This window comes from Lithobates pipiens, unplaced genomic scaffold (genome assembly GCF_037356315.1).
Source record: "Lithobates pipiens isolate NorthernLeopardFrog02 unplaced genomic scaffold, aLitPip1_a1.2 Scaffold_22, whole genome shotgun sequence".
In the NCBI taxonomy this organism is placed as follows: domain Eukaryota; kingdom Metazoa; phylum Chordata; class Amphibia; order Anura; family Ranidae; genus Lithobates; species Lithobates pipiens.
In genome coordinates, this window is record NW_027507784.1 from 284,244,772 (window position 1) to 284,269,524 (window position 24,753).

Genomic DNA, 24,753 nt, shown 5'->3' on the forward strand with positions numbered 1-24,753 from the left:
AAAGTGCAGAAACCTAAAAGCAACCAGAAAACGCATTGGCTAACTCCAGAGAGTGTAACTTGACTTTTCTTAGGATCTCTCTATGATTTATGATCTATGTAAATTGCAGGGATTTTTTAACAAACTTTGTTGCAGATTCCTAACTTTTGCAGCTCTAATGCCGCGTACACGCGATCAGAATTCCGGACAGAAAAAGACAGATGAGAGCTTTGCCAAAAATTGATAGCATGTTCTCAATTTTTGCAGACGGAAAAACTTTATCGGTAATTCCGATCGTGTGTATGCAATTCCGACACGCCAAAAATCATGCATGTTTGGATTCAACTACGAGACGGAAGCTATTGGCTACTGGCTATTGAACTTCCTTTTTCTAGTCCCGTCGTACGTGTTGTACATCACCGCTTTATAAACTATCGGAATTTGATGTGACCGTGTGTAGGCAAGACAGCTTGAGCCGAATTCTGTCGGGAAAAGCATCAGAGCTTTTTCCGATGAGAATTCAGATCGTGTGTACGTGGCATAAGAAATAGTGGTTTGTTTTTCTGTGTCAGTGTGCAAAGTAAATCTGAATGGGAGTGACTTTTGAATTATCAGTCAGCGTATGCTCTTTTAGTGTTCTAATGAGGAAAGGTGCAGTGTCTTAAAGGATAAGTGCATCTCAACACTAAAATCTCTACATCTACAGACATTGACAATCTAACACTAACCTATCTAGCCCTGTAGAGAAGAAACCAGTTATACATACCTTTACTGAAGCCGATCTGACCCAATCACCCGATGTGGCTTTGCTGTGGCGACGAGTGCAGAGGATACGTCAGACAATGGAAGCCCCATAGTAAGTCTACGGGTGACGTCACTCCCCATTTCACAGCCGTTGTCAGCTGTGTCCTCTGCAGAGCTTCTGCCACTGGAGACCAGACCGACCAAATCGGCTTGAGAAAGGATATAGAAAAAAATGTTTTATAATATATATATATATATATATATATATATATATATATATATATATATATATATATATATATATATATATATATACACATATACACATATACAGTGGTGTGAAAAAGTGTTTGCCCCCTTCCTCATTTCCTGTTCCTTTGCATGTTTGTCACACTTAAGTGTTTCGGAACATCAAACCAATTTAAACAATAGTCAAGGACAACACAAGTAAACACAAAATGCAATTTGTAAATGAAGGTGTTTATTATTAAAGGTGAAAAAAAAATCCAAACCATCATGGCCCTGTGTGAAAAAGTGATTGCCCCCTAAACCTAATAACTGGTTGGGCCACCCTTAGCAGCAACAACTGCAACCAAGCGTTTGCGATAACGTGCAATGAGGCTTTTACAGCGTCCTGGAGGAATTTTGGCCCACTCATCTTTGCAGAATTGTCCTAATTCAGTTACATTAGAGAGTTTTCGAGCATGAACGGCCTTTTTAAGGTCATACCACAACATCTCAATAGGATTCAGGTCAGGACTTTGGCTAGGCCACTCCAAAGTCTTCATTTTGTTTTTCTTCAGCCATTCGGTGGTGGACTTGCTGGTGTGTTTAGGATCATTGTCCTGCTGCAGAACCCAAGTTCGTTTCAGCTTGAGTACACGAACAGATGGTCGGACATTCTCCTTCAGGATCTCTTGGTAGACAGCAAAATTCATAGTTCCTTTTATCACGGCAAGTCTTCCAGGTCCTGAAGCAGCAAAACAGCCCCAGACCATCACACTACCACCACCATATTTTACTGTTGGTATAATGTTCTTTTTATGAAATGCAGTGTTCCTTCTACGCCAGATATACTTGGACACACACCTTCCAAAGAGTTCCACTTTTGTCTCATCGGTCCACAGAATGTTGTCCCAAAAGTCTTGGGGATCATCAAGATGTGTTGTGGAGAAATTGAGACGAGCTTTGATGTTCTTTTTGCTCAGCAGTGGTTTTCTCCTTGGAACTCTGCCATGCAGGCCATTTTTGCCCAGTCTTTTCCTGATGGTGGAGGCATGAACGCTGACCTTAACTGAGGCAAGTGAGGCCTGCAGTTCCTTGGACGTTGTTGTGGGGTCTTTTGTGACCTCTTGGATGAGTCGTCGCTGCGCTCTTGGGGTAATTTTGGGCGGCCGGCCACTCCTGGGAAGGTTCACCACTGTTCCATGTCTTCGCCATTTGTGGATAATGGCTCTCACTGTGGTTCGCTGGATTCCCAAAGCTTTGGAAATGGCTTTATAACCCTTTCCAGACTGATAGATCTCAATTACTTTCTTTCTCAATTGTTCCTGAATTTCTTTGGGTCTCGGCATGATGTGTAGCTTTTAAGGATCTTCTGGTGGACCTTACTGTGTCAAGCAGCTCCTATTTAAGTGATGCCTTGATTGTGAACAGGTGTGGCAATAATCAGGCCTGGGTGTGGCTAGAGAAATTGAACTCAGGTGTGGACAACCACAGTTATAGTATGTTTTAACAAGGGGGGCAATCACTTTTTCACACAGGGCCATGATGGTTTGGATTTTTTTTCACCTTTAATAATAAACACCTTCATTTACAAATTGCATTTTGTGTTTACTTGTGTTGTCCTTGACTATTGTTTAAATTGGTTTAATGTTCCGAAACACTTAAGTGTGACAAACATGCAAAGGAACAGGAAATGAGGAAGGGGGCAAACACTTTTTCACACCACTGTATACATATATACATATACATACACACACACACCTTTGGTAGTATCTCACCAAAACTGAAATACACACTAAGTTTTTTTTGTTTTGTTTTTTTTTTTTTTTTTTTTCCCCCCTTGATCCATCCAGCAGGCTAAAGGGCGAAAAAAAAATAAAATAAAAAAAAAAAAAAAAAAAGTACAGATTGCCATACTAACATAAGCGATGTTAGTGTCACGATCTCCCCCACTGAGCCATTATATTCTAACATGGAGATTCCCCTACCACCCAACCATTGGCTGTGAGTGCAGATTGGATGCTGGTTTTCCAGCATGCCCTTTCGACAGGGAGCTGTACACATTGGCCGAAAATCAGCTGGTACCTACCCAACCAACTGTGTGTACCCAGCCTTAGTGCAGGCTTCGGAGAAAATCAGTGCACCAAATCACACAAGCAAGAAAATTACATTTCTTGGGACTTTCTCTGAGAAAGAGGGCTAATTTATCCCACTCCAAGGGATTAAACATTTCCCTATGCAGAGCTGCATATCAGTAAATGTGTCTGGCTGCATGCTTTCCTAAGCCCCTCCTTTCAATTCTGTACCCTTACCCTAAATCGTCTCTTGCTCCCACGGGGCACCGCTCTCTCCCTGCCCCGGGAACACATCTTCACCTATCGGGTGGAAATCACCATGCCTGTTTCTAGTGTCGGGTGCAAGAGAGTGTGCTCCCAAGCGTTATCAGGGCTGACTTTAGCAGAAGTTTGACGGTAGCAGCACGGTTAATCATGCTGTTGCTGCTGATGGTCCCAGCATTCACCTACGGCGCCTGGGGCTCTGGGCCCCTCTGCCCACCCCCACTAGGCCCCTAAGGTCCAAGGACGACACTGCCAACACCAAAGGGCTGTAGGTTGGGCACCAGGGACCTACAGGGTTGTGAATCGGCAGTAATGATCATAAAAAGCATACCCCACTTTTAAGAACACAATGGGGTTTATTTACTAAAGCTGGAAAGTGCAAAATCAGGCTCACATCTGCATAGAAACCAATGAGCTTCCAACCCCAGCTTGTTCAATTAAGCTTTGGTAATAAGACCTTGAAGCTCATTGGTTTTTATGCAGAAGTGATCCTGATTTTGCACTTTCCAGCTTTAGTAAATAAACCCCATTGTGTACATAACAGTGGGGTATGCCTGTACTTTACTGCAAGTAGGCACAGCCTGTATTAAAGTGGCATCTCTGGATTTAGTAGCAGTGCAGTACAGTCCAGCTGCCACCCCATCCCGGGAAGCTGGAATAGTAGAACTTCACAAGGAAAAAAAAAAACATGTACAACTTCTGCAGAATTTAGATTTTTGTTTGATAGATTAGATTAGAATAGATAGATAGATATATTTAAAAAAAAATCCATGGCAGACCATAGTTGTACATTGATATTCCAAAACACTCAACCCAGGCATTTCTTTTATTTAGTTTCTCTCAAGCCACCTAAAGATTTCTTTGCCTTTAACATCCATTAGGAATGTACTAATCTCAGATGAAAAAGGCATGTTACAGTTAAGACGACACAAATATTCAATAACTCAACATCAATACATTCCAAACAGGTCTCTTGCTCACCTACCACTTCTTCGCCCAAGTTATATTGATTTTATAGCATAATTATCTTGTGCTTGTAGACTACAGATGTATGAAATACATTTTTTGGCTTTTTATTGGTGGTCTAAAGGTTCATTTATACTTGCATTGGTTGCTGAAAAGTGATGTGTGGTGGTTTGCTTTTTAGGGCGTAATTAAGCAGAGGCGGTCAGGGATTCAGGAAGCGATACTGCTGCCTTGTATTTTTATATATTTTTTCCCACTGAACAAGGATTTTGAATAGGAATACCACACCTCATGTAGTACTGCCAAACGTACCAGGGGGTATAGTTTTCACCACATAGCAATCATGGCAGTGAGTACTAACATGGCCGCCAGCCATATCTACTTGTGGCTGAGCAGTCTAGGGGAGGGGGTTGGCAGTAAAACTATGACTCAACTGCCTATTTTTATGCCCCCCCCCCAGCTACTGGTTAAACTTGGCCTAAGTGAATCTGTAGATATGTAGACTGCAATACAGGGGCAACTAAAATCCCTTAAAAAGTGTATGCCATACTTGTATGAGCAGAACAGACAGTTTAAGTCTGGCTGTCAAAATACAACAGCTGCAGCAGGATGTTTATCCATCTGTGGTTTCCACCCCCACTCTTTGTTCAGTAGACAGACTGGCACGTGGTTAACTTAAAGTGGTTGTAAACCACATTCATGAAATTTGACCTAAGCAGATTATTATTATTGGTACTTCTATAGCACCGTAAATTTACTTAGCGCTTTACATATACTTTGTACATTCATATCGGTCCCGACCCTCAAGGAGCTTACAATGTAAGGTTCATAACTCTCATTCATATACAGTACTAGGGCCAATTTAGACAGAAGCCAATTAACCTACCAGTATTTCTTTGGAGTGTGGGAGGAAAACAGAGTACTGTCAGGGCTGGCTTAGCCCTTCCTTCTCTGGGCTGGCTGCTCAGCTGTCGGCTAATTGCCAGCTCTCATCCCTCTCCACAGTCACCCAGCTGTACCTGATCCTACTCGTCTGACCTGCCTACTTAAAGATCTCCAGCTCACTTCATCTCTGCCTTCGCCTTGGTCACATCACAAGAAACCATCTCCTGCGGTTCTGTTTAAAGACTGGCTTGCCGACATCCCTTCTGGCTCCTTATCCTGCTTGCTGTTGCTCCACTTGGATCCCTGACTTCTGGCCTGGCTGATTACCCGATCTGGTTATTGAACTCTGGACTGACTGACTACTCAATCCGGTTACTGGACTGTGGCTATGCTTTGACTACGCTTACTCTATTTACCTTTTTATTTTTTATTAATAAACAAGTTTAATTGTACTTCTGTCTCGGTCTGGTTCATGGTTTCTGACAAGTACCTGGAGGAAACCCACACAGGCACAGGGAGAACATGCAAACTCCAGGCAGGTAGTGTCGTGATGGGGATTCGAACTAGCAACCCCTTTTTACTGCTAAGCGAGAGTGCTACCCACTACACCACTGTAAAGCAGATCTGTAGGGTTTACTTATCTCTCTCCAAAGCTCTAAGTGTCGTTTCTCCCTGGTACTCTGTTCCTCTGTTATGAGAATGAGTCACTTCTGACAAGTGAGAACAGTAGCTGCCCCAACATAATTAAAAAAAATTTCAACTGATTTTAGTCAAAGGAGTCAGGTGGAAAATTGTCAGGTGAATAGGCACTGCAACCAATCCGGTGAAGAGACTGGGCATTCTGACACAGGTGCCAGCTGTTAGAAAACAATAGCCAACAGGGTAGATTTCTTCATCCATACTGCTTAGGAATCTATGTATGTATGACTAGCCTTATAAGATGGAAATGTAGGCACAGGCAATGGATATATGCTACATATGTTAACCTCAGGGAGCATGCGTTACTTAAAATGGTTGTAAACCTCAGACATGAAATATGAAGAAAGCGTATTTTCCTCTATAGTGTGTACACTATGGGGGTTATTTACTAAAGGCAAATCCACTCAGCACTACAAGTGTACTGCAAGTGCACTTGGAAGTCCAGTCGCTATAGATCGCTGTAAATCTGAAGGGAAGCTCTGAAATGAGGGGAAGCTCTGCTCATTTTAGCATCCAATCATGTACAAGCAAAAATGCTGTTTATTTTCCTTGCATGTCCCACTCAGATTTACAGTGACTGCACTTGCAGTGCAAAGTGGATTTGCCTTTAGTAAAATACCCCCTTACGTGTCACATTTGTCTGCTGCTTTGTTCCTCTGACAAGTTTTCCTGACACCAAGAGAAAAATAGTGACAGGAGATGGACCTTCAGCTGATTAAAAGCCTCAGCTCTGTTCCTGTGTGCTGTGTGGAATGGGGTATGCTCCTTCCCTCCAATCAGCTCTGATCCTCACTGAGCTCTGGAGAGGGAGACTTCAGCTCTCGGCCCCCTTTTTTCTGGATGCTCAGACAAGCTTTATGATGCTGGACTTTGAACTGATGTAGAGAAGAAAAGATTACAGATAAACAGGTACAACTTAAGGTAATTGTAAATTAACGCCTTGAAAAACATCCCATTCAGTTCAGTTTGAAATGAAAGGCAAAACCTTTTTGTATAGATATAAGAAAACAAATACCCTTCTTTATAAGTGATTACATTCCCTCTCTTCTCAGCTGCATAAGAGCTGGGGGGAGGAGAAGCAGCAGCACACCGAGCTTCCCAGTGAATGACTGCGCAAGTCTAATAATTGGAGGAGTGTACACTTAGTTCCCAGCATAAATTAGAGAACTGACCACGTGTGCTTTCCTGCTTAGTGTGGTCAGTTTTTAATAGGAAAGCAAGGGGACTAGCAGGAACGCTAGTGATTTTACATAAAGAAAGCAATACAAGGAGAATAGGATACTTTCTCATGGTACAGCAGCCACATATCAGGTACAGTGAGGGGGGGGGGGGGGAGGGGGAGTATTTGATCCTCTGCTGATTTTGTATGTTTGCCCATGGATAAAGAAATGGTCTAATTTTAATGGTAGGTTTATTTTAACAGTGAGAGACAGAACAACACCACAAATATCCAGAAAAACGCATTTAAAAAAAAATTAAACTGATTTGCATTTTAATGAGTGAAATAAGCATTTGATCCCCTATTAACCACTTCAGTCCCGAAAGAATTTACCCCCTTGCTGACCAGAGCACTTTTTACGATTTGGCACTGTGTCACTTTGACAATTGCGCGGTCATGCGACGTGGCTGAAATTTAAAAAAAATTATAAAATGTACGTCCTTTTTTCCCCACAAATAGAGCTTTCTTTTGGTGGTATTTGATTTTTTACGCTATAAACAAAAAAAATAAAATAAAAATAGTGAGCCGCTCCGTGCTCTAGTGTTAACCTGGCCTAAAGGGAGTGCTCATAACCTCAGCTTGTTTCCTGTATAAAAGACACCTGTCCACAGGAGCAATCAGATTCAATTCTCTCCACTATGGCCAAAGACCGAAGAGCTGTTAAAGGATGTCAGGGACAAGACTGTAGACCGGTACAAGGCTGGAATGGGCTACAAGACCATCGCCAAGCAGCTTGGTAAGAGGGTGACAACAGTTGGTATGAATTTTCGCAAATGGAAGAAACACAAAATAACTCAAATCGTACTTGGTCTGGGGCTCAAATGTAAAATCTCATCTTGTGGATTTTCAATGATCATGAGAACCAGGCGCCTCTGTCACGCCGCCCCATATGACAAATGTATAGATCAGTGATGGCGAACCTTGGCACCCCAGATGTTTTGGAACTACATTTCCCATGATGCTCATGCACTCTGCAGTGTAGCTGAGCATCATGGGAAATGTAGTTCCAAAACATCTGGGGTGCCAAGGTTCGCCATCACTGGTATAGATTCATGCATTGCATGAATCTATCCATTGCAGCTGTAGCCACCCCCTGTGTCGGCCCATTTTCGGATGCCAGGTGCCTGAATTACAGCGGCGGGGGCATATTCTCTTGAAGCACCTGATTAGAGCCATAGGCTCCAATAGGCTTCAAAAAAGGTGGACTTGGAGCACAGAGCTTTGTGCTCGCAGTCCACCCAGGCATGTTAGAAAAGCAAATGAATATTTGCTTTTCTAACACTGAACTGCCTCTCTGCCAATCAGGAGGCGCGGGTCTAATACCAGTCACCTGATTGGCTGAAGGCACAGGCGATCCATTGGTCAGCTAGCTGACGTGAAGAAGAGACACATGCAGGGGCGGACTGACAACTCATGGGGCCCCCGGGCAATAGAAGATCATGGGGCCACCTTGGTCTCCACACTCAAGCCAAACCTGCACAGGGAGACACTGGAGAGAGAACATACACACAGGGGGACACTAGAGGGAGAACATACACACAGGGGGACACCAGAGGGAGAACGCACACACACGGGGACACCAGAGGGAGAACGCACACACACGGGGACACCAGAGGGAGAACGCACACACACACAGGGGGGGGGGGGGACGGACGGACACTGGAGGGAGAAGGCATACGCGCGCGCGCACACACACACACACACACACACACACACACAGACACTGGAGGGAGAAGGCACACACACAGGGGGACACTGGAGGGAGAAGGCACACACACAGGGGGACACTGGAGGGAGAAGGCACACACACAGGGGGACACTGGAGGGAGAATGCACACACACAGGGGGACACTGGAGGGAGAATGCACACACACAGGGGGACACTGGAGGGAGAATGCACACACAGGAGGACACTGGAGGGAGAATGCACACACAGGAGGACATGCACACAGGGAGACATGCACACAGGACACACACTTACACAGCACAGGACACGCACACGGGACACTTACACAGCACACAGGGGGGACAAGCACACAGCACACTTACACAGCACACGGGGGGGACATGCGCACAGCACACGGGGGGACATGCTCACAGCACAGGGGGGACACGCGCACAGGACACGCACACTTACACAGCACAGGACACTTACACAGCACGGGAGGACATGCACACGGGAGGAGGAGGACATGCACACGGGAGGAGGAGGACATGCACACGGGAGGAGGAGGAGGAGGACATGCACACGGGAGGAGGAGGAGGAGGAGGAGGAGGAGGAGGACATGCACACGGGAGGAGGAGGAGGAGGAGGAGGACATGCACACGGGAGGAGGAGGAGGAGGAGGAGGACATGCACACGGGAGGAGGAGGAGGAGGAGGAGGACGAGGAGGAGGACATGCACACGGGAGGAGGAGGAGGAGGAGGAGGAGGACATGCACACGGGAGGAGGAGGAGGAGGAGGAGGAGGAGGAGGACATGCGCACGGGAGGAGGAGGAGGAGGAGGAGGACATGCGCACGGGAGGAGGAGGAGGAGGAGGAGGACATGCGCACGGGAGGAGGAGGAGGAGGAGGAGGACATGCGCACGGGAGGAGGAGGAGGAGGAGGAGGACATGCACACGGGAGGAGGAGGAGGAGGAGGAGGACATGCACACGGGAGGAGGAGGAGGAGGAGGAGGAGGACATGCACACGGGAGGAGGAGGAGGAGGAGGAGGAGGACATGCACACGGGAGGAGGAGGAGGAGGAGGAGGAGGACATGCACACGGGAGGAGGAGGAGGAGGAGGAGGAGGACATGCACACGGGAGGAGGAGGAGGACATGCACACGGGAGGAGGAGGAGGAGGAGGACATGCACACGGGAGGAGGAGGAGGAGGACATGCACACGGGACACATACTTACACAGCACACAGGGGGACATGCACACAGGACACTTACACAGCACACAGGGGGACATGCACACAGCACATGCACACAGGACAGGGGGACATGCACACAGGGGGACACGCACACAGCGCACAGGGGGACACGCACACAGCGCACAGGGGGACACGCACACAGCGCACAGGGGGACACGCACACAGCACACAGGGGGACACGCACACAGCACACAGGGGGACACGCACACAGCACACAGGGGGACACGCACACAGCACACAGGGGGACACGCACACAGCACACAGGGGGACACGCACACAGCACACAGGGGGACACGCACACAGCACACAGGGGGACACGCACACAGCACACAGGGGGACACGCACACAGCACACACACTTACACAGCACAGGACATGCACACAGGACACTTACACAGCACACAGGGGGACATGCGCACAGCACACAGGGGGACATGCACACAGCACACAGGGGGACATGCACACAGCACACAGGGGGACATGCACACAGCACACAGGGGGACATGCACACAGCACACAGGGGGACATGCACACAGGACATGCACACAGCACACAGGACATGCACACAGCACACAGGACATGCACACAGCACACAGGACATGCACACAGCACAGGAGGACATGCACACAGCACAGGAGGACATGCACACAGCACAGGAGGACATGCACACAGCACAGGAGGACATGCACACAGCACAGGAGGACATGCACACAGCACAGGAGGACATGCACACAGCCAGGAGGACATGCACACAGCCAGGAGGACATGCACACAGCCAGGAGGACATGCACACAGCCAGGAGGACATGCACACAGCACAGGAGGACATGCACACAGCCAGGAGGACATGCACACAGCCAGGAGGACATGCACACAGCCAGGAGGACATGCACACAGCCAGGAGGACACTGTGGGATGGAGGGACCCGGGGCCCATGCATCTGTCTGTACCGCGCCCCCCCCATCATGTGTGGCGGCCCCCTGGTGTCTCGGCTTCACTCACCGAGTCACTGGATGCTGAGCCTGAGACACTTCTAACAGCGCGCTGCTCCCCGCCGGCCCCTCCACTCTTCTCGTCGGTCCCAAGTCAGGTGATGTCACGACGCATACAGTACAAGCACCTGGCCTGGGATGGACGGGGGAAGGAGGGGCCGGCGGGGATCAGCGCACAGTTAGCATCTGCATCGCTGCATGCAATTCAGCCTCTGCAAGTGGCCTCTCATATGGCCGAGTCCGGGCCCCTAGTGTCCGCGGGCCCTCGGGCGGCGCCCGAGTGACCGACTGGTCAGTCCGCCCCTGGACACATGGAGGACACAGGAGCCATCCCCTGACCCGTGCTTCCAAACCACAGCTCGCTGCTGTCACCTGCTGCCTGACCCGCCACCAAGATGGGGCAAGTGCCGTTCAGACAGTCAGCGAATGGGGGGCACAGAGGCTGCATTTCATGTATTTTGTTTCAATATTTTTCAGAACTTTTCAGTTTGTTTGCGCCCTGATCAGTACCGGCCGCCACTGATGGGAATGGTGAGGAATCAGCTCAGAACTAAACGGAAAACTCTTGTCAACGATCTCAAGGAAGCTGAAACCATGATAGTAACCAAGCAAAAAAAATAAAAAAATAAAAAACAGTAACACACCGCGCCGTGAAGGAATAAAATCCTGCAGCGCCCAAAAGGTCCCATTGCTCAGGAGAGCACATGTACAGGCCCATCTGAAGTTTGCTACTGAACATCTGAATGATTCAAAGGAGAACTGGGTGAAAGTGTTGTGGTCAGATGAGACCAAAATCAAGCTCTTTGGCATCAACTCAACTCGCTATGTTTGGAGAAGGAAGAATGCTGCCTATGTCCCCAAGAAACCCATCTCCACCGTCAAACATGGAGATGGAAACATTATGCTTTGGAGGTGTTTTTCTGCTATGGGGACAGGACAACATTACTGCATTAAAAAGGGACGATGGAGGAGACCGTGTACCGTCAAATCTTGGGCAAGAACTGCCATCCCTCAGCCAGGGCATTGAAAATGGGTCATGGATTGATATTCCAGCATGACAATTAACCAAAACACACTGCCAATGCAACAAAAGGAGTGGCTCAAGAAGAAGCACATTAAGGTCCTGGAGTGGCCTAGCTAGTCTCCAGACCTTAATCGCATATAAAATATGTGGAGGGAGCTGAAGGTTTGAGTAACCAAATGTCCACCTCAAAACCTTAATGACTCGGAGAGGATCTGCAAAGAGGGGTGGGACAAAATCCCTCCTGAGATGTGTGCAAACCTGGTGGCAAACTACAAGAAACATCTTGTACATCTGTGAACACCAGCAGGTGAGGACAAGAGAGAAGGTGACTGCTGGATCCTGGTGTGCCGAGCGGAACTGCTGCTTAAAAGGCCCTAGTAGGGCAATCAGCCACAGGCGTTTTGACCTCTTTACAGGTCACATTTATCCGGTAAGCGGGCATTTCTCTTGGTGATGGTCACATGCGGTGTGGATAATATACTGAATATTTGGAATACTTCTATGAACTCTGACAGGGAATTCAGGAGTGACATCTTTTTCACTACCTCAAGCTCTGTAGCTGTTCTTCTCTATAACATAAATGTGCAATATTGGAGAATATATATATATATATATATATATATATATATATTTTTTTTTTTTCCCCTTCTTATGGTTTATTCTTTTTTTTTTCTGGAATAAGGACTGTTTATTGCATCACTAGTTTGATATTCTTAGGATTAGTATGTCATGTTAAACGTTATGCTCTTGATTATACTGATTTTTTTGCGATATCGCACATAAGAGTCGCTGTTTTTTTCTGAATTACCATTTACAGCGTTTCATAATAAGCGCGGTTTCCCAAGTCATGTTTTGCGAAGGGGTCAGATACTTATTTAATTCATTTAAATGCAAATCATTTTATAATTTTTTTGAAATGCGTTTTTCTGGATATTTTTGTTGTTATTCTGTCTCTCACTGTTAAAATAAACCTACCATTAAAATTATAGACTGATCATTTCTTTGTCAGTGGGCAAACGTATAAAATCACTGTATGTGAAGAGTTGGTGGGTAACGCTTTAAGTAGGAGGGTTTGTTTCATCTCCATCACCTGAGGCCGGCCATTGCACTGGGTATATGGAAGGGTTCAAAACCAGATTGAGGCATTTATTTAACCACTTCAATATTAGGGCAATTTTCACCCCCTTCCTGCCCAGACCAATGTTTTGTTTTCAGCGCTGTCGCACTTTGAATGACAATTACGCGGTCACGCAAAACTGTACCCAAATGAAATTCTTATGTTTTTTTTACCCACAAATAGAGCTTTCTTTTGGTGTCATTTGATCACTTCTGCAGTTTTTATATTTTGTGCGCTATAAAACAAAAGAAAAAGCGTAAATTTTGAAAAAATATATAAATAAATATCTCAATTAAAAAAAAACTAAAAAATAAAATAAAAATTCCCACAGTTTAGGCCAATATGTATTCTTCTACATATTTTTGGTAAAAAAAAAAAAAAACCCGCAATAAGCAGATATTGATTGGTTTGCACAAAGGTTATAGCGTCTACAAAATACGGCATAGATTTATGGAATTTTTTTATTAATTTTTTTTACTAGTTATGGCGGCGGTCTGTGATTTTTTTTTTCGTGACTGACGTTGCGACGGACATATCGGACACTTGACACATTTTTGGGACCATTCACATTCATACAGCGATCAGTGCTATAAAAATGCACTGATTAGTGTGTAAATGTGACTGGCAGGGAAGGGGTTAACACTAGGGGGTAATTGAGGGGTTAATTATGTTTCCTAGGGAGTGATTCTAACTGTAGGGGGCGGGCACTCATGAGGGGAGGAGAGCAATTGGTGTTCCTTTGTACTGAGAACACATAATCGGTCTTCTCTCGCCTGACAGGACGTGGAACTGTGTGTTTACACACACAGATCCAAGGTCCTGCTGGGTCCAAGGGCAAACGCGGGTGCCTGGTGGGCATCGCAGCCGCCAGGCACGTGCACCAGGTCCCAAGCAATATGCCAGGCGCGCGTGTGCCCCCTAGACGGCCGAGAAGCTGAGGACGTCATATGACACGTGCCCAGGATGGGAGATCCCTCCTGCGGACGTCATATGACTATGGGCAAGCAATGAAGTGGTAAAAAAAAAAAAAAAAAAAGGGGAAGAAGAGCAGATACCACTACAAAACTAAAAAACTAAAACAATAAAAATCCCTCAAAGTGCAAAACCCTGCTAATGTCAGTTATAAATAAATCTATAAAATATATAAATAAACCCCTACAGTGCCTTGCGAAAGTATTCGTCCCCCTTGAACTTTTCAACCTTTTGCCACATTTCAGGCTTCAAACATAAAGATATAAAATGTTTATTTTTTGTGAAGAATCACCAACAAGTGGGACACAATTGTGAAGTGGAACGAAATCTATTGGATTTTTGAAACTTTTTTAACTAATAAAAAAATGAAAAGTGGGGCATGTAGAATTATTCGGCCCCCTTGCGTTAATACTTTGTAGAGCCACCTTTTGCTGCGATTACAGCTGCAAGTCGCTTGGGGTATGTACCTATCAGTTTGTGAACAGCAGTTTTCAGCTCTTTCCACAGATTCTCGATTGGATTCAGGTCTGGACTTTGACTTGGCCATTCTAACACCTGGATACGTTTATTTGTGAACCATTCCTTTGTAGATTTTGCTGTATGTTTGGGATCATTGTCTTGTTGGAAGATAAATCTCCGTCCCAGTTTCAGGTCTTTTGCAGACTCCAACAGGTTTTCATCCAGAATGGTCCTGTATTTGGCTTCATCCATCTTCCCCTCAATTTTAACCATCTTCCCTGTCCCTGCTGAAGAAAAGCAGGCCCAAACCATGATGCTGCCACCACCATGTTTGACAGTGGGGATGGTGTGTTGAGGGTGATGAGCTGTGTTGCTTTTACGCCAAACATATCGTTTTGCATTGTGGGCAAAAAGTTTGATTTTGGTTTCATCTGACCAGAGCACCTTTTTCCACATGTTTGGTGTGTCTCCCAGGTGGCTTGTGACAAACTTTAGACAAGACTTTTTATGGATATCTTTGAGAAATGGCTTTCTTCTTGCCACTCTTCCATAAAGGCCAGATTTGTGCAGTGTACGACTGATTGTTGTCCTATGGACAGACTCTCCCACCTCAGCTGTAGTTCTCTGCAGTTCATCCAGAGTGATCATGGGCCTCTTGGCTGCATCTCTGATCAGTCTTCTCCTTGTCTGAGCTGAAAGTTTAGAGGGACGGCCAGGTCTTGGTAGATTTGCAGTGGTCTGATACTCCTTCCATTTCAAAATGATCGCTTGCACAGTGCTCCTTGGGATGTTTAAAGCTTGGAAAATCTTTTTGTATCCAAATCCGGCTTTAAACTTCTCCACAACAGTATTACGGACCTGCCTGGTGTGTTCCTTGGTCTTCATGATGCTCTATGCGCTTTCAACAGAACCCTGAGACCATCACAGAGCAGGTGCATTTATACAGAGACTTGATTACACACAGGTGGATTCTATTTATCACCATCAGTCATTTAGGACAACATTGGATCATTCAGAGATCCTCGCTGAACTTCTGGAGTGAGTTTGCTGCACTGAAAGTAAAGGGGCCGAATAATTTTGCACGCACCACTTTTCAGTTTTTTATTTGCTAAAAAAGTTTAAAATATCCAATAGATTTCGTTCCACTTCACAATTGTGTCCCACTTGTTGGTGATTCTTCACAAAAAATTTAAATTTTATATCTTTATGTTTGAAGCCTGAAATGTGGCAAAAGGTTGAAAAGTTCAAGGGGGCCGAATACTTTCGCAAGGCACTGTATATGCTTGAAACTGCAAAAAGGGGAGGGGGGGGGGGGGGGAAGGATTGGCGTGGGAGCTCTCGGTATCAAATCATCAAAAACTCATAATAAAAACCCTGTTTGGGCTCAACCGACTCCAATAGGGAAATTGGGGATAGGGGGAAAGGAAATGCACAGCCCACTGTGAACGTACAAGAAACCACTGAGTTTGACAGTACAGTATTATTTCACTCGAATGTTATCCAATCATACAGAACAGAGTTAAGGAAGAAAATACTGCATTATGGCCACTAGATAGAGCTGATGATGATCACAGTAAAGAAGAACGTATTATCTAGGTAATTTATTTCATCTGCTCCATCTAGGGGCCATAACATGGTAGTTTCCTGATTCACTCTATTCTGTATGGCTTAAAAAACATTCGAGCTGGAGAACGACTAGCTTAATAAAATAATTTTTTTTTAACCCCATTCGCACAGAATGCGCCCAGAATGTTTCACAGGAGGAACAGCTCTACATTTAAAAAAAAAAAAAAAAAAATTCTGACCCCACCATCTGAATGTCGCAGTCAAAATTGAGACTCATCAGACCAGGCAATGTTTTTCCAATTTTGGTGAGCCTGTGTGAACTGTAGCCTCAGTTTCCTGCTCGTTTCTGATAGGAGTTGCACCCAGTTTGGTCTTCTGCTGCTGTAGCCCATCTGCTTCAAGGTTCAATGCGTTGTGTGTTCAGAGTTGGTATTCTGCAAAACCTTGGCTGTAATGAGCGGTTATTTGAGTTACTGTTGCCTTTTGATCATCTCTATCCATTCTCCTCTGACCTCAACAAGGGATTTTTTTCCCGCTCACTGGATGTTTTCTCTATTTTGGACCATTCTCTGTAAACCCTAGAGATGGTTGTGCATGAAAATCCCAGTAGATCAGCAGTTTTTGAATACTCAGACCAGCCCGTGTGGCAGCAACAACAACGCCATGTTCAAAATCATTTAGATCCCCTTTCTTCCCCATTCTGATGCTCAGTTTCAAATTCAGCAAGTCGTCCTCACCACATCTAGATGCCTAAATGCATTGAGTCGCTGCCATGTGATTGGTTGATTAGTAATTTGTGTTACCAAACAATTGAACAGGTGTACCTAATAAAGTAGCCGGTAAGTGGATATAGCATTTATTTACATTCCCGCACATGGGGAAAACGTAAGAATCTGCCAAAAAGTTGCCAAAAGAGCCAAGTTTCTTTTATAATTGACAATTGATAGGAGCATCCATAGCAAACAAAATTAATTTCTACTTACATTTTTTATCCTGCACAGGAAGCAGGAAAGGAATGATCCCATTGGCTGCCACAGGCAACACAGAAAGCCCTTCTACCGCCATGATAACTGAAGCCCAAAGTTGCTTACTGGTCATGTTATTTTTCCATGTACAGCAGCTGTAGGACAATATTTGCAGTGGGTCTCGGACACATTTCTACAGAAGTGTGTGACATGGCTCGCCTCCGTCACCATTCTGCAGCAGAGGCGAGAAAAGTGAAAAATGGTCTTTAGCAAAATGCTCCAGTAAGCATGACCACAATATGTACACACACAGAGCTTATGTGACAAGTGAGGGAGTGCGGACTGTAAATAGAAGTGTTTGGCTAACATTAGGCAGAGATATGATATCAAGGGCTGGATCTCTCTTCTGACATACTGCATGTTTGCATATAGACAGTGGCGGCTGGTGCAAAAAAAAAAAAAAAAAAAAAAAAAAAAAAAAAAAAAATTTTACTCTGACCCACCCCCGGCAACGTGTCACTGGATTTGATTGACAGCGGGAGCCAATGGCTGCACTGCTATCAATCTATCCAATCAAGAGCCGAGAACCCCGGGCAGAGGAAGAGCGCATCTCTGCCGTGGTAAATACCAGAGCTCAGCTAAATAAAAAACACGGGGGGGGGGGGGGGTATTGGGGGGGGCTGGTCACTGCCCAGGGTTTTTTCACCTTCATGCATAGGATGCATGAAGGTGAAAAAACATGAAGATTTACTACCCCTTTAACAAAAGTTAATTTAAAAATCAACTGAGCTGAGTGGAAATTGATCTCCTGCTGTTGGGCAGCGCCATTGTATTCAGGCAGCCTCAGGTGCCATGACTGCCTGAATACAATAGCCAAGAGAAAGTTGATACAAAAAGGTGCTGAACTCCGACCTATCAGGCTTGATTCACATCTATGCATGTTGCTTTTGAGCATTTTTGCAGTGCTTTTTGCGTTTTTGGACAAGCATTTTCACCGCGTTTTTTTTTTTTTTTTTTTTACAGCATGGTTGCTTAGCAACCAGCTATATACACAGTGTAAAAATTTTTTTTAATATAAAACAAAAAAATGCAAATCTTGGCAAAAACGCGGAACTTGCGTTTTTGATGCGGGTCCATTGACTTCTATTACATGCAAAATGCTGTATATTGCATGAAAATGTCCCTGACCCTTTCCAAAAATGCAGAGGCACAAAAAATGCATTGATGTGAACATGTTCCATAGGAACCCATGTTAAAACATTTCCCTGCATTTCTGCAAAATGCATCAAAAAACACGTTAGTGTGAATCAAGCCTCAGTCATCAGACAAACTATGGTAGAAGGATTTGGTGAAATAACCTTGGCAGCTCTACAAGGTGAAGGGTCCTCTAAAAAATAGGGGCCTACTTGATTGAGGAATCCAATATTAAGAATAGAGTGTCAATATTTGTCTTGTGAGCCCATAATACTGTATTGTTAGTAAATATTTGATAACAGGAAGACAAGCTGTAGCAAACACGTTTCGGGGGCCAGAAAATGCCTCTTCATCAGGGCTTAGATAATATAGGAGAAAACCCTATTGGACTCTATTAGGAGATCCTGAGGGGTAATCTCAGGCAGCGGGGAAAACAAGAAAATCGGTCTCAATGGAAGTGTTATGTATGTGCTGGATACAATAACTGGTAGGGACGATTCCTTCTTCCATGCTCTTAGCACATATTGAGGAATGGATTGATTTTCTCTTGTTCTCAACATGGGCTGAACAAGGGAAATCCAGCCATGTATGACTAGTTCAAGCCCTTTTCTACCAGGATAGGTCTTCAAACGGCGGATCAGCGGCCCTATATTTACCCATGGCACTGGATAGTCATTTGGCTGCTGATCTGCCTGGTAATCACAGTGCACAGAGTCATTAAATGGCTCAGTATACAAAGACACTCTACAGAGACGATCCAAGGGCCTTGGTCATTAGTATTTATTATTATTATAATAATAATAATAATAATAATAATAAAGGATTTATATGGCGCCAACAGTTTACGCATCACTTTACAATATAAAAGGAGACAATACAGTTACAGTACAAGAGGATTAAGAGGGCCCTGCTCAGCAGAGCTTACAATCTAATAATCATAGCGATCATATGGAATTGCTTACAGCGCTGATCCCTCCCCTTCCCTTTACAACAGGGGAAGGAGAGAGATCGAGTATTTGTGAATTTAAAAAGAATGAATGGATCAGCTGCTCTGGATTCATTCATTCCATTTCCACAACCCTTTAATGCCCATGTGACCTTTATATTAACCCTCTCACCTCCCTTATTCTGCACATCCAAACATTAACCCCTTCATCTTCCCACCTTATGCAAACTGTACATTAAACCCTTTACATCATCCTTCCTGTGTGTGTGATCTGTGCATTAATGCCTGCTTTCCAAAAAAAAAAAAAAAAAAAAAGTTAACTGGAGTTTTAGTACTATTTTAGCACCTTTATTTTAACAGAGATTAAGGAAAACGTTTTTTTTTTTTTTGTTTTTTTGGTCAAAATATTTGAACTTTTTCCTTTTTATAGTAAAGCAATAAAATGACCTAATTTTTTATTTTATTTATTTTTTTAATATCAAAAGACAGCTTTGTCTCAATAAGAAAATAAAAATAAATAAAAGCATATAAAAATCACTTGGTTACAGTGTTGCATGACTGAGTAACTGTCTGTCAAAGAATCATGAAAACTGAATGGCTTAGTGATCAAGGGCTATTACAGGCTGGTACTTGAGTACACATAAAAGTGCAAATAAAGAGGGGAAAAAAAAAAAAATAAATAAAAAAAAAACTTAGTTGCAAATTTTTTTAAGGGAGGGCTTTTTTATTTTTTTTACCTAATCTGACTACTGTCACTGTCTAAATGTTGTGCTATGACTATACATCAGGTTAACGATGAGTTGAGGCTCCGTGGTAAAGGAGTGTCATGATGTGGATTAGTCTTGCCTTCAGACAGACACCTACAGAGGTGACAATTAGTGACGGGTGACTGCAGAAGGATGTGCGTGGAGCAACATTTGTGGAATACAAAACCTGGAAGAAAAATACCTCTGCATTTTTAATTCAATACTTCTAATACCTTCAGACGTGAGTCAGATTAGTTCAGCCTAATTGATCATTGGATTACCACACTTGGTACATGGAAGCACCATCCAAAGCCTCAGTAGTCAAACCTGTATTGGTGTATACTTGAGATACAATAAAAGACGTGTATAAAGTTTATATAGTGATACATGCCATCTCAATGGATGACGGTCTAGAATCATAACCCAAGAAGTCACACCCACTTCCTTTACCAGTAATATAAACACAGGATGCCTCCTAAATCACCCTACACAAAACACAAGCACACTTCAAAGCCAACCTACCACAATGATGCACAAATCAACAGCAGAAGACTTAACATCAATCATTGAAACCCAACCTGCACCCACCTCTCCCTGCCCACTACTTTACAACCTCCCGGCACCTTGGGGATTAAGTGTAATAAGAGGACTAGACGTTATTTACCAGCCGATAAACCATTCATTGCTACATACAGGATTGTGCAGGGATGAATCTCTTGGTATGATGCTATGTTAAGTACTGGGATAAAATATGGCCTTGAAGTGACACTAAATTCTGCTTAAAAAAAAAAAAAAATTATATTCAAGTACTGTAATACTTAAGTATTCTTGACTCAGACATATCCCTTCTATTGCGCTCAACCTCCTACAAATCTACCAATTTATTTATTTTTTGCTGCTGTGATCCGCCTTCCTGTTAGAGAATGGCTACATTCATTCTCCATGGTCCCACTGTGTGTAGGAACATAGCCACCCTCTCTAGCTCACTCCTGAGATGACCTATGGGATGTGTAGAGAGCAATGTACATGACCGCAACTAATGTGTGCTGCTCCTTCCAAACAGAAGTGATGGTGGATAAGGAGATGTTCAGGAGCTCACGGAAAATGTTACAAGGAAGCAGAAAAGCACCATAAGAACATTTTTTTATGATTAATAGATTACAGGACCATTAAGTAGTAAATGTGTATGGATTATTTTTGGAGAATAGGGATAACGTTTAGTGTCACTTAGGCTAAATGTACACCAGTCTACCCTGACCGCAGCAAAATCCTGAACCTAATTCTTCTGCATTCAGAAGATGGAGGTTGAAGCTCACCTAAACAGGTCAGCTCCGAAACTCTGGTAAAAGCCTATGTGTACATTGACACATAGGCTTTTATGGAGATGAGTTCAGGAGCTTTGCCAACAAAATGCCAAAAGTTTCTAAACTCACGTTTAGGACCTGCAGGTGTACATGAAGCCTTAAAAACCCAACTCCGTGGCACCCTCCATGCTCCCCTTCCCCAGCATACATTTTATGGTTTTAGGCCTCATACACACTGGGGTTTTAGTGCAGGCACAGGTGGCGCAGGTGCACCATACAGCTCTGCTGCCAATAGCCTGTAAAACTCTATGAGAGGCTGAAAGCTGTGGTGGTTGGACAGTGTATTTGATGATTTATCTCTTGGTACATAGTGCCCTAAATGTTAGAACCACTCTCTGTGCACCTCCACCACTTCAGAAACATCTGTCTGACGTACATACCTCCACTATTCTCTGTACACTTCCAACACTCTCCCTATATACCTCCACCACTCCCCATACACGTCCACCACTCTCTCTACATACCTCCGCCATTCTCCATACATGTCCACCACCATTCTCTGTACACTTTCACCACAATTTTCCATACACTTCCACCACGATTCCCCATACATGTCCACCACTCTCCCTACATACCTCCACCATTTTCCGTACACTTCTAACACTCCCTACATACCTCCACAATTCTCCCTACATTCCTCCACCATTCCCCATACACGTCCACCATTCCCCCTGTGTACCTCCACCATTCCCCATACACGTCCACCATTCCCCCTGTGTACCTCCACCATTCCCCATACACGTCCACCATTCCCCCTGTGTACCTCCACCATTCCCCATACACGTCCACCATTCCCCCTGTGTACCTCCACCATTCCCCATACACGTCCACCATTCCCCCTGTGTACCTCCACCATTCCCCATACACGTCCACCATTCCCCCTGTGTACCTCCACCATTCCCCATACACGTCCACCATTCCCCCTGTGTACCTCCACCATTCCCCATACACGTCCACCATTCCCCCTGTGTACCTCCACCATTCCCCATACACGTCCACCATTCCCCCTGTGTACCTCCACCATTCCCCATACACGTCCACCACTCCCCCTGTGTACCTCCACCATTCCCCATACACGTCCACCACTCCCCCTGTGTACCTCCACCATTCCCCATACACGTCCACCACTCCCCCTGTGTACCTCCACCATTCCCCATACACGTCCACCACTCCCCCTGTGTACCTCCACCATTCCCCATACACGTCCACCACTCTCCCTACATACCTCCACCATTTTCCGTACACTTCTAACACTCCCTACATACCTCCACAATTCTCCGTACACTTCCACCACTCTCCCTACATTCCTCCACCATTCCCCCTACATTCCTCCACCATTCCCCATACACGTCCACCATTCTCCCTGTGTACCTCCACCATTCCCCATACACGTCCACCACTCTCCCTACATACCTCCACCATTTTCCGTACACTTCCATCACTCTCCCTACATACCTCCACCACTCCCCATACACGTCCACCATTCCCCCTGTGTACCTCCACCATTCCCCATACACGTCCACCATTCCCCCTGTGTACCTCCACCATTCCCCATACACATCCACCATTCCCCCTGTGTACCTCCACCATTCCCCATACACGTCCACCATTCCCCCTGTGTACCTCCACCATTCCCCATACACGTCCACCACTCTCCCTACATACCTCCACCATTCTCCATATGTACCTCCACCATTTTCCGTACACTTCCACCATTCTCCCTACATTCCTCCACCATTCCCCATACACTTCCACCACTCTCAACTACATTCCTCCACCATTCCCCCATACACTTCCAACACTCCCTACATACCTCCACCATTCTCCGTACACTTCCACCATTCTCCCTACATTCCTCCACCATTCTCCATACACTTCCACCACTCTCCCTACATACCTCCACCAATCTCCATATGATATACGCTATACTATACTATTTTTTATATTTTCTTTATTAACACTACTATACACACCTAATTCTTTAAAAATGTCAAAACTAAATACCGCCTGCTCTCCTAAGCACCTTCCTATTATACACTTGGCTGTAATAATTTTTTATTTTTTATTTTTAATATGTAATGCTGTTTTTTTTTTCAACTATCAAAACGGATATTTTGCAGAAAACTTCTTGTGAGCGGTGTGAACTATTTGTGTTATATGGGTGCCTCTGCTCTGTCCTGGGCTCTCCAGGTGAGAGGAGGGTGTGCCCACCTTCTATGGACATTATAATGGAGCTCTTCTTGCTGGATATTGTATTTTCTGGAGACGATTAGAGGAAGAGGTGGACAGGAGCAGAGTCAGGAATGATGAGACACAACCATCATAGAAGAGAGTGAGGTCTGTCCGATCACCGTGTGCCCCCCCCCCCCCCCCAACTACCATATCACATCCCTCCTAGGTGGGCCGTCCCTCTAACAGCTGTAGCCGGGGGATCGGTGCTGTAAGTGAGGGGTGATCTCCTCTGTGACGTGTAGATGTATGATGAGTGTACCTGGGGGCAGCGGCTGCTCTCCGGATTCCGGGACTAGACTGGCACAGCGATCACCTTCATTGGCACACACCTTCCAACAGGTAACCCGAGCGATCCGATCGTGGAGTGACACCGAGCACACAGGTAGCCGATCTCTCCGGGGCTCTTCCTGTCTATCCTGTACCCGCCTCCCGCTCTCAGTGTCTCTGCCCTCCTATTGTGTATGACCGGCTCTGCAGGACTTTTTCCTGCCAAACCTGCTGCCCGCTCTGCTCACAGCGCACCTGTCCGGGAAGACACGCCCACTCTCCGAAAACCCCGCCTACTGACACTGAGATCCTCTCTTCCCTGCACTTAGATACCACGCCCACTCTCTGCAAACCCCGCCTCTCCCTACTGCTGCTTCTAAGAGCCCAGTTTGTACCTGTACTTAGATACCACGCCCTCTCTCTGCAAACCCCGCCTCTTCTCTCTGTTGACACCGACGGCTGCTTTCCCTGTATATAGATACCACGCCCGTTTTTGGCAAACCCCGCCCCTCCCACCTGTTGACACAGAGCTGCACTCTAACCTGTACTAAAATACCACGCCCACTGTCAGTAAACCCCGCCCATCCCTACTGCTTACACTGAGAGCTGCTCTCATGTGTACATAGATAACACGCCCACTGCACACATCTCTATAATCCAGGGGCCACCCGGGAGTGAGGAAGAGAGAGAGAGGGTGACTACATTCAGGGGTCAAGTCCTGGGGAAAAAAGTGTGGGAACTCACCCAAGATTCCCCACACCCCACGCCAAAAAATAAAAAAGTGTGTGTGTGTGTGTATAATTATATTATGTACTCCTTTTTTAACAAATAAAGTGCAACGTTTATTGTAAAGTACCAGTTTACAAGGACACATCTAAAGTTCACATGCATTAAACAATTAAATATAGCACAGATGTAACAAAATAAATTAACC

The 24,753-nt window shown here is 45.1% G+C and overlaps 1 protein-coding gene across 1 annotated transcript in view; it reads right to left on the bottom strand.

Moving 5' to 3' along the window:
* Positions 1–24,080, bottom strand: part of TMEM184A (transmembrane protein 184A) — a 97,773-nt gene extending 73,693 nt beyond the window's left edge. Inside the window, exon 1 of the mRNA XM_077449125.1 lies at positions 23,812–24,080. The gene's annotated coding sequence lies outside the window, so the exon portion shown is untranslated. The remainder of the gene's footprint in view (positions 1–23,811) is intronic.
* Between the last annotated feature and the right edge of the window lie 673 nt (positions 24,081–24,753).